This window comes from Pyrgilauda ruficollis, unplaced genomic scaffold, assembly GCF_017590135.1.
Source record: "Pyrgilauda ruficollis isolate IOZ18807 unplaced genomic scaffold, ASM1759013v1 scaffold54, whole genome shotgun sequence".
NCBI classification, from domain to species: domain Eukaryota; kingdom Metazoa; phylum Chordata; class Aves; order Passeriformes; family Passeridae; genus Pyrgilauda; species Pyrgilauda ruficollis.
Genome location: NW_024527044.1, coordinates 3,599,548 through 3,609,005, shown reverse-complemented (window position 1 = coordinate 3,609,005; position 9,458 = coordinate 3,599,548).

Here is a 9,458-nt window from a genome sequence, read left to right as displayed (position 1 = left end):
AGCCAGGTGAAACTCACCCTGAGAGACAAGAGACAATACAGATAGAGGTGAGAGTCAGACGGTGGGTCCATGGAAATGAAACTGTCGTGAATATGGTGATAGAAATAGGCATAAGGGAAGAACTTAATGCACTCCCTAACTTTTCCTCATTGAAATGCAAAGAGAAGGATAAAGTAGAGTGAGCAGCCATGTGTGCAAGGGCATTTTGTACTGCTGGAACCATGGAAAGTCATGCCTGCTTCACCCTGTACAGCCAGGGAAACACACAAGGAAGGACACTTAAGCTACTATTAGGAGTTATTTTTCATACTGTGCATTTTGGGTCTTGTTTATACTCTTGGGGAGTCTTTTTTCCCTTCCTGGGAACTATGGCAAGCCCATTCATAGGGCACAGATATTAAAATCCAGTTACAATACTTCACCCCATACAAAGGCTGGACCGAGACAGTAGAGCTACGCTCTGAAGGACCTTAATGGGTTTGGAGGTTTGGCATTAGTACCATTGCAGTGATGCAGCCAGGAATCTCATAAGGAACTATTTCAATTCTTGAAATAAGTAAACAATTTCATTGAATTAAATGTCTTCTTCATGCAACTATCCTCCCAGGGACAAAAGACTCATCATTCTAAATCACCTATAACCGCAGGCATGCAATACCACAGACTATATTTTTACTACCTTGTTTGTAAAGATATCTTTAAGCAGCCTCAAGAAGCATTCCTCATTGTAAAAAAAAAAAAAAAAATCCTAAACAACAAATAAATATGACTTTTTAAGTATTAAACACATCAGTTACTTTATAGTTATTGGGTTAATTGGATTTCCTGCTTCTTTGCATTAGAATTGTGTTCAAATGGGTATTTGTATTACTACTGCTTCAAGAATTTGATGTAAGTCATGCTTTCCTTCACTGAAATCAGCACAAATCACTGAAATCAAATAAGCAACACGAAGGTTCACAGACATAGCATGGTGAGGGAAGACATGATCAGATTTCTAAAGGACATAGCACATTTCAAGGCAGCAGATGTTTCTAATCCTGCAAATACCCTTGAATAACATCCTTGTGTCTCATAAGTCTTGGGTATTTACAATGCTTATGTTATGGCCAAGCAAAATAAAACTTAATTATAACTAACTAGAGTGGTGGGAGGATCTGTTTTAGAGGACTACTTAGGGACAAATAAAGGAAAAAACTGCAATGAAATTTTTTCACAAATATTATCTTCCATGGGTGATAATCCCATAGTTCAGTCCACTCAAATTGAAGCTAATGAAGCACAGAAAATGCTACAGGGGAACCTCTGGGAAGGTGAAAAACTGAACTAGCAGAGATCAGCAAGTATCCAGACATTAAAGATCCCTCAGAACTTGTAACCAGACATTTCTTTGTCATTCTGTCATATGACCATTTTAGTTTTTAATGCATTACTCTTCTATAAAACAATCTGAGTGTTGAGGAGGTCAGAAATTAAAAGAGATTCTTTGAACAGCTATCAAAGTTTGGTTTGGTTCTGTTTGGTGGAGCTAAAAAAGGACAAATTTTCAGATGACAAAACAGTTATTTTCAGAGAGTAACTAGCTGTAAAACAAAAAATTTTAGTTCTGTGATGCTTAATGAATTTCTGGATTTGTTATATATTGGTGACATTGTTTTCCCTGCTGTATGATTCAAAGATTAAGTAGGAGCCATTCTACCTGAAAGTGCCATCATCAGCCAGCACAAATAGTCTGGTAATGAACAAGGATTCCAGTTTATTCTTTTGGACACTTAAAATTTTATAGGAAGGCTTAGGAAAAATACTGTACATCAATTAAAATTGTATAATGTTAAAGATTAGAACAGCTCCCACATTAATGAATACGCTGTTATGTAAATATGCTTGAAAACAAGGGTTTAAATAATATAGATGCACTCAAAAATGAACAATAATTGAACAAAGAAATATTTTTTTCCAGGTAACGATTAAGGAGACCAGCACAGTGCAGAGTTATCTTACCTAGTGTCTATCACAGGGCTGTAAAGTTAAAATTGAAAGCAATAAAAGCACTGGAAGAAGTGCACAAGAGATTTATGCAAAGCAGAGGATAAATGTTCAGCTTTGGTTTGGATGGAGAACAGATGGAGAATCAGTGAAGTAGAGAGATAAAAGACAACTGTTCTATTAAGCACAAGCTGTACAGAAGATATTTGCAAAAACAGTGATAAAGGCATGTGGAGAGAGAGAGAGTTTGTACTAAACAAGCTGAGCAGAGAGGAGATTGTGAAAAGGACAAAAGCATAGACTAAGAAGCCTTCACCATCCTCCCCAAATGCTATTTTGCAGGGTCAAAATCGATCAGTGTAGGAAAGGGGAGTTGTTCAGATCATCCAAACATCATGAAGCACCAACCCCCTTTTTAGCTTCTTTCACCAGCAGAAAGGAGAGTCACCAGACTAGACAGTCACCAGAAAGGAGAGTCACCAGACTGTCTGACAGAAAGTCACCAGAAAGGACAGTGCCCTCTGGAAGAATAAGGAGACCACTGGTGTTAAGTTCGTGTCCAGAGCCACCCAGCAGGGAAGTCTGTAGTCTGTAATTAAACCAGAGGAAAGCTAGGAAGACTAGGAGCTTAAATTAGAATTGGAAGCAGAATGACGACACTCAGTATGCCAAACCAGTGGCACTCAGAAGTCTAAATGGGGTACCAGCTCCTCCAAAACATTTCCCCTGTGGGGAATAAACAACATACCACAAAGTCTAAATTTCCATTTTAATTACTCTGCATCTTTAGCCAGCACATTTATATGCATCTCAGTATATTTTTAGGAATTGCTACAGCATTGCTTAAAAGTATAATCTGCTTCAAAGTCAAGTTAAAACTCACCTTACAGCTTCCATAAGTTGCCTGCTAAGCATGCAACAGTCTGCTTTCTTTTCATGATTTTTTTTTGCACTGGCCCACTTCTTGAGAAAATGCTAACTACAGAAGTTCTGTATTCCACATGGATTTCTTCTTTTTTGATTTGTAAAATGGTTTCATGAGAACAATAATAACAAAATATACAAATGAAATCCAGCAAAATCAAAATAGTCTGAAATTCTGCTGGCCAATTTATGATGCTGACTTTACACAATGAAATATTATTTTGTTATTCTTTATAATAGCTAAAAAGTGAGAAATCACACCAGGAAGTGTATAAAGGAGGTCCTGCATTACCCTCAACTAGTTCTTCCATTTTTCCCTCTATTACTCTAGAATAGTATTTTCTATACTCATGTGAATTTCTTTAATATATTTTCAACCAGTGAAATATCATCAACAGTATCATCAAGCCTAACTCCCTTTCCCCTGATTCACGTTTTCCTCTGTATTTCCAAGCTTGGATAATGAACTTATTTTTAGCTATTTATCCTTTCAGGTTTCCCTGCCTTAACAGAAAACCACAAGCCCTGGACCACTTTCCCACCCAAAATGTTGCTGAAAAGTCCATCTCTCTAACCCAAAATAGTGCCAATTATTCTAAAGTAACTCCTGTCAGACGTTTATCTAACTTGTTCCTTAAAAACCCAACATACAGTACCTGTTAGCACTAGCCCATCCTTTAGATCTGAACTCATCTGACCTGACTTTTAAGCATGTGAAGTTAGGCAAGGTAAATCCCAGGAGTTATGAAATTTCACACATACAAGTATTACTTTATTTTCCATTGTCATACACAACTGAAATTAACTTATGTGTTAGCGGTTTAACGTTAATAGCAATTTTATATATTTATATTTATGTAAGTTAGTCAATGTTATGGTTTCATTTTTTTCAACAGACTGAGGCAATTTCAGAGTCTTGATGTTAAATGCAAACTCACTTTGGTGAGGTTCAGTAGTTCCTGTCAGTGTTATTATCTAATGGATAAGGAGAGAGCTGCCATTACCCCCCAGCTAATGACATCGATGTACCCCTCATTCGAGTCTCCAAAGTGGGAAGGATCCACCCCTCTTGTGCAGGTACTATGGCATCTTACCAGCCAAGGCAGCACACAGCCAGGAGAGCATCCAAACACCACAGGATGACACTACAGACAAAACCAACTGAAACTCTGGGCAAATGCAAACCTTTAGGTCACTTCAGAGGCAACAGTCACTTCCTTCCAATCAAACACACTTAATACATTTTAAAAACATAAAAGGCAGTATAGAAAGACACAGTTCCCAAACATTTTATAAAAATAGTACAAAATTCACAATGATTTACTAATTTCAGATGTCAAAAAATGAACTTTTGCTGTGTAAGAAAGACTCTTTATGTCCTTACGGAAATTTAGCTGGAGGTGAAGTTTTCCAAAGCAATACCGGTGACAAGACTTCTCATTCTCCATTGGACCCCTCTTCATTCATCCTGCAGTCACTGGATGGAAATACACAGACCCAAACATTTATGGGGCTAGAAATATCAACCAAAACACTTTTAAAGTGGATCCGTTTCTCAATCCAACCCACAGCTCAGCTGCACAGTTCTACCAGCATAGAAGGCAGACCAACAAATACTAACATGTCTCCTGCTATCATAGCTCATTCCTTTTATCTGTCAGTGTCTCTCTAAATATCAATAAATTTCTTCTTAATTGTAACACTTCAGAACATTTTCAATATGGCTCGTTGCATTTATTACACATTTCCTAGCTTAGCATAACACCATCTAATTTGTGTAATGCTAATTGCTTCCCTTGCTATCTTTCTCCCAGAAACTTCATCCACCTAAGTCAAATGAAGAAAAGTCAGCATACTGGTTCCACTGCAAAGTTTCCCTTACTGTCAAAGTTTCCCTTGAACTTCAAACAAGTCACAATTTCGTTCAGTTTGTAAATACTCTTATGCTCATGTAACTCGTACACAGTTGTCATCTCCATTTCCATGTCTACCTGTCCTCATTAACATTTTATTTAGATATCAATGATATTGCTATCAGCACAAAATGTAGTGACACTGATCTTCCTTGATACACTGTTATCTCAAAACATTTGAACCTCTTAATAGCATAAAAGAAAACTATGCGTGAAAACAGTCTGCCAGAAATGCAGGATTAACCTAAGCGGCAGCAAAGATCAAAGAAGTGCTTTTGCAGATTAGTTACATAAAAGGAAAATAGAAAATTTATCTGTAGGAGCCAGAAGTATCTAGGACTGAATTGTTTACAGGAACAAGGAAGGGTTCTCACAGCAACATTTACAGAGAAGAAGAAAAGACGTGTATATATGGTGACACAAGGAAAAGGGAATCTAGATGCCTACCAGAAAGATTAAGACTTGAACAAAATCTCTGTCATAAGATATTGTTAAATATCTGTAATTATGGGATTTGTGCATCAGCTTGGTTCTGGATTAAACACAGTTACAAGGATGTGTAATTTAAAAGCAGATACCATTTGCTCTGAAGATGTATGCCTGGAAATGCCCTTGCAAAGATTATTCCAAAGGAACACTGTCATATCAAAAATCCTTGTTTACAACATGGCTGATTTGCACAACTCAATTTTAAAATTGAAAGACTCTTAAGAGGCTATCTTATTTTCAATATACATTATGCTACTCTGGTTTTGTGTGTTATTTGTGGTATAAAACAAACCGAGAAGTCACGAGACTGATTTTTACTTTGTAGCACTTCCACAGCAGCACAAGAGTATTAGCTTGGCTTTATTAATTAATTTTTTTATAGAGCTTTATTTCAGAGTCTTTACTCCAGGTCTGGAAGGTCTGTTTTGACTAAACACAGTTTAGATCCTTGTTTGGGGCAGCTGTCTGTTAAATACTTGAAGACTTTTCTGTCCATTAGGTCTCCCTTGAGTTTCCTTTTCTCTATGCAACACCACTCTTCAGTTTCTCTCACAGACATCCACCCTGGACTTCGTTTCTCTGCCCTATGCCAGCGTGCATTGTCTTTTCCTAAACTGCAACAGAGTGGGCAGAACTCAGCTGAAGGCCTGTTTCAGACACGGAAAAGCACTGGTGCAGGTTTTTACACACAGAAAAAATAGGCTGTCACAGCATGAACCACTGCAGGGGGTGATAAATATTCCTGTTTGAGTTTTGTACATTTCCCATGCCTTCTTCCCCGTGTAGGAAACAACCGTGTGAAAACTAATATACACAACATTCTGTGTCTCCTCTGTCTCTACAACAACCAGCAAAGTGTTGTACCTGTGCAGTACAACCTGCTAGACTTCAGGAGACCTGCAGTAGTAGCTGCTTTAGGAGAGGTGTGGTAGCTGCAGCTGCAGAGAAAAGCAGCAATTCCCACCCTGTCGCTGTTCTAATCTCCAAAATTTGCACTGATCCTCTCCATTCCTCAAAGCCTGGAGCCAGAAGGAATCCCCTGCAAGACTTCATGCTACAGAGCACAAAATTCAATTTTGCCTGTGCTGTGGAAATACTGTGACCCCGTCTGGCTGTACTCAGCCAAGCCAAGCAGACACAATACAAGGATCCTCTTCACACACCCCCCAGCACTGTCTGACTTCTTCTGACCACATGATATTGACTCAGGACGAGGCAATTTTCTGCAAAATTGCTCATCTCATATTATTTTCATTACTAATCAGCTCCCAGAATGAAGAAGAAACATTTTTAATCTGACAATAAAAAACACATAAAACATCTGTATCTTTTAGCTGATGATCGTAGGCTTTACCATATCATATTTTAGAGGTCTAAATTACATAGTAGTGCCTCATTACGTTTTTCCATTAAGAAATACAATTATGAGATCAATTTGCTCATTCAGTAGTGTCCATAGACTGGATTAAATATATATATGTTTTAAAATTATGCTTATGAAGCTCAGAGAAACTCTCTTTAAATTATTCTTTTCCCTTGTAGCATCATGTTCTTTAAATGTGTACAAGTTCAGTAAGAGCAAAGAAAAAAATCCAGAGTGCAAAACCAGCAACTCTACATATCTCATCACAACCATTTCACCTTCCTTCCCTGCTATTCCCTCCCTCTAGAAGGTATTCATAACTCTTCTGTCTCAGACTCTCCTATATTCTTATTAACGTTGTGTTTCAACTAATTTGAAAAGCAGACACCCAAATGATACAACAAATTAAGTTATGAGAAGGCAAATCTGCTCTCCATGCAGGGCCTGAGATCAGATTTGTGAGTCTGCTCAGTGTTTAAGGATAAGCCTGACTCAATGCAATCACATGTTTTTGAAAGCCAAGATGTGTGCTTTAAATGAGGATGACCACAGGAAACAATTTCTCTAATTTCAGCTTTTTAAACACTTTTCCTTGCATAATTTCATTGAGCCATTTTCTACCTTACAGACTTCTCCCAGCGAATTCTGCGTTGTTAAAACACCCAAAGTCACAGACACATCGTATGTATCAGCAACGAACAGCTTGGAAAGTCTGGAAAAGAAAGAAAGAAAACCAGAGATGTTTATTTGCAGTACAGCTGCTGAGGAATAACCACTGTGCCTATGCATATTGTGGCTGTGTGACCAGCCACGGCTCATGGCTGCTGGCCAAGCAGCCTCCAGCCTTTTTCATGCTGTTCTACATGTCAAAATAACCAGGCTGTGGTTACACAAATAAGACACACACTGTTGGGCATGGAAATAAACAACTGGTGTAATAATAACTACCTGCACACCATTCTGGCACTCTGGTAGGTTGAGTCAATTCCATTTCAATGGAAATATTATTTTACAGATTTTCAACTAACTCTGAGTTTTTGTGATATTTTCGGTTAATTTGTTGAACTCTATTAGCATTTTACATATAACACATTATGAAAATAAGTCTTTAAAAATACTTAATTGTATAATTATATGCATAGGAAACAAAAATAGACATTTACCATGAAAATGTCTTTAAGGCATTCTTAAACTGTGGTGTCTGTGGTTTAAATGTTTATTTCTGTCTATTAATATGGATGGCCAATTTAAGTTTTATATTTAAAAATAGCCAATCATTGCTGTTCAACAGAATTCTTTGTGAGACTAAAATTATCATCAGAAAACTGTTTTTGTCTAATAAAGCCAGCTGGTGGCTCAGGGTCCCAGACACCAAGTGACACCAAGTGACACCAAAAGGTCCCTCTGGTTGGCCAGACTCACCACTGAGAAAAATGGATATTATGAAGGTAAGAACACATTAAACATTTGTGTAACAGAACTTCTTGGGAAATTGGCTTGAGTGAGCTCTTCAGGAAAGCCAGTGGTGGGGAGAAGGGAGATGGGAATGTCTTTTGTCAAAGGGTTTCAAGGCCAGGCCGTATGGGGCTCTGAGAACCTCGTCTAGTGGAAGGTCTCCCTACTGCTGCAGGGGGTTGGAATGAGATGACCTTTAAGGTCCCTTCCAACCCAAACCATTCTATGACTTACTATTTAAAATTGTATGTCTCTGAAAATCACCATGTTTTAATGTGAAGATGCTCTGATGGCAGTTTCTTCCAATGGTCAGTCAGACTCACAGATGTGAGTTCTTACATATTTGAAGCTGTCCACAAATCTTCTTAAACCTTTCTTCACTAACTTCAGAGCTTTTTTGTGCTTTTGTTTCCCCTCTGTATAGGCACTCATGTGATATGGCCAAGTCACCACCTAGTGTTCTGCTTTTGCTAAGTTGGAGCTACCTACATATTTGACCTTGCAACTATTTTAAGCATTTTTTTCCCCCACACCTTTGGCAGCTCTTTTTACGGCACCTTTTCCAGTGTTTCAACATCCTGTCAGGAGTGTGGGTGTCAAAACTGGTAGAATGATCTGGTACACTGCTCTGCAGTGCTGAGGAGTGGCAAAGTGGCACAGTCATGCAATATAATTAACTTTTAAAAGGCCTCAGAGACTTATGAGGAGCTATGCTCAATACAATAAATCAGGACCAGGTAGGTTGTACTGGAGTAGTTCTGCACTGAAGTTAGATGCTTTCCCCACTTCAATGCGACCACCTCACAGGATGGGATACACCACAGCAGGGACCTGATGTCTTGCGCTGGAGGCATCTCTGCTCTTCTGTGCCACTTCCTCAGGCCTCCCCAAGAGCCACACGGCTGTGAGCAGGCTGGGCTCCTGCGGGGAAGTGTCACACGGTGGATAACCCCTGGGGGCGATGGAAGTGACAAGAGCAGAACAATCACCTCCTTAGCCTGGTTGGTGATGCTTTGCTTGATGCCAGCCATGCCCTGGGGTGCATCAGGGACAGCACTGACCGCTGGCCAAGGGAGGGCACTGTCCCTCTCTGCTCCACACTGGTATGGCCGCACCTAGAGTCCCGTGTGCAGTTCTGGGTGCCACAATATAAAAAGGACATCCGAAGAACGGCCACAAGGATGGCAAGGGTATGGAAGGAAAGCCTTATGAGGAGCAGCTGAGGTTGCTTGGTTTGTCCAACCTGCAGGAGACTGAGGGGACATCTCATTGTGGTCTTCAGCATCCTCATGAGGGGCAGCGGAGGGGCAGGCACTGATCCACCTGGC